Genomic DNA, 2,472 nt, shown 5'->3' with positions numbered 1-2,472 from the left:
AGATAAGATTAAAAAAAAAACCGAGTGTGTGTGTGTGTGTGTGTGTGTGAGAGAGAGAGAGAGAGAGAGAGAGAGAGAGAGAATGTGTATGTGTGTGTTTATTAAACGACTAATCCATTAAGATGGAGAAATAATAACAACAGCAAACATCACTGAAGATAATAATAATAGTATTAATGATAATAATAATAATAAGAACATTTACTACTGCTATAACAACAACAACAACAACAACAATGATTTTAGACGGATTTTACAAAAGACAAATAAAAGCGAGAAATGAGATTTTCTTTTTATTTTCATTTTGAAATACCCCGCCCACCATTATTACAACAAACACCACTCAGCCTACCACCGCCACTACTACTACTACTACTACTACTACTACTACTACTACTACTACTACTACTACTACTACTACTACTACTACTACAAACAAGATGACGATCATGCACAGACCATATATATAGACACAATTAAACACACACACAAGTATATACATACATGCTTACATAGAGAAGTATATATATATATATATTTATATATATATACGTACACTCACAAACACACACACACACACATAGATAAATACACACACACCCACATATGCATATACAGAGACACGCCAAGCGGTCTTAATTTCACTTCTGTCGTCTAGTTGCCATCTTGCCTCGCCTGGGAAGAACTTTAGGCTAATTTCAAACAAAACTTTGAGATTGCACACACGTGTAGAGACTTGTGCCACGCGAGCTCCCCTTTCCGCCTTCCCTCCATCACACGCGTACATATACACACACGCACCAATCTGCCGTCTTTAAACAATGTCAAGCGACTATTAACTGCGATAGTCAACTTAGTTAAATATGTACACTACACACACACACACACACACACACACACAAGTATATGTATGAAAAAGTACGGTAAACACAAGACACGGTTTTTATAATTTGTTCCCTCCGTATGTTTCACCGTTGCGGTTCCTTGTATTTTCTGCATTCGATCCGTCTCACATAATGCAATAAAGTGTTCCCTTGATGAGCTGTAGTGGTTTAGAACCCAATTGATAAATGGAAACCTCATTGCAAAAGAAGCAAACAATCACAAGGATGAAGCGTACGTCGGGCGAATAGGATAGAAATTGCCTCCTGTGTTTATCATAGCTTTTTTCTACTTTTTTTTCCTGTTTTTATCATGACTGGTTATGCTGCTAAGTAGTGTAGCAACCACACTACTTCAATGTGAAGATAGGTACATTTGTGAAGAAAATTCTCGCAAAATTCTTCTCCATTTCCAAGTAGTGTATATTTCAAGAACTCAGCGTAAGGAACAAATACATTAATAAAAAGATGGAAATAAAATATCAATATATATATATATATGTGTCCATGGTAATTAGGAGGTTGTTTAATGAGGAAGCTTACAAGGAAACGTTAATCCAGAAATTCAAAAATGAAACTTGCAAATTATTATATGATGTGCCTATCTGTAAAATTTAGGCTTTTCTGCATTTTATTCAAAACACACACACACACACACACACACACACACACACACACACACACACACACACACACACACACACACACACACACACACACACACACACGCACGCACGCACGCACGTACGCACACACGCATGTTTTCTGTTTTTGATTATTCAAATTCTTCCCCTGGAGAAGAAGATGGTTTCTAACAAAGATACAAAATTCCATCGTTGCAATGTAGATAACAAAAACAATACCACATTCTAAAATTAGGAAATGTCTTGTGTATTTTTATTGTTCCGCGAACAGATTATATTCGTAATGTGCAAGTTAGCTGATTGATTTCTTTTCCTGAAAACTCAAGCTTATCCAGATTGTCACTAAAACAATTACTCCCAAAACCAAGTGCACCAATCATTATTGGTCTAAATGTGAATTAATAACCTGGATATAGAAGCTGGAGGTTTCGAAACAGTTGTCCGTAGTTATCTTCTTTCTCTTCGAATTTCAAACTGATATTCGCATCAGCAGGACAGCTGACCTCCATGACGATACAGACTTTTTCTTGTCTGTCCCAAATAACAATATCTGGTCTATCAGGTTTAGGCTTGTTCCATCAGTATTCCTTGCGTTTGTATATGTATTCAGTAACAGAAAGATTATCCATATCTATTCCAGGACAGTCTTTTATCCGAATGGTAGTTTTGACGACGGAACACGCCGTACTTTTAGGGGTGGTTCGTTTGCTTTGGTCGGCCATAATGCCTGGTAACCGGAAATTTAGCTAATTAATCAATCAAAAGTTAAAATAAGGAAAGATAAAAAGAAAAAAAGATAGAATATTAAAGAAAAGAAAGAACCAAACTGAAACAACAATAATTAAATGAAGAAGTCTTTCAATTTAATTAACAACCAAATATATTTTGAAATGAAACTTACTGAAACAAATACGGGTTTGGACAAAAATCTAGAACCCCCCCCCCCC

The sequence above is a fragment of the Octopus bimaculoides genome, chromosome 3 (genome assembly GCF_001194135.2).
Source record: "Octopus bimaculoides isolate UCB-OBI-ISO-001 chromosome 3, ASM119413v2, whole genome shotgun sequence".
NCBI lineage: Eukaryota > Metazoa > Mollusca > Cephalopoda > Octopoda > Octopodidae > Octopus > Octopus bimaculoides.
Note: the sequence above shows the minus strand (reverse complement) of the source record.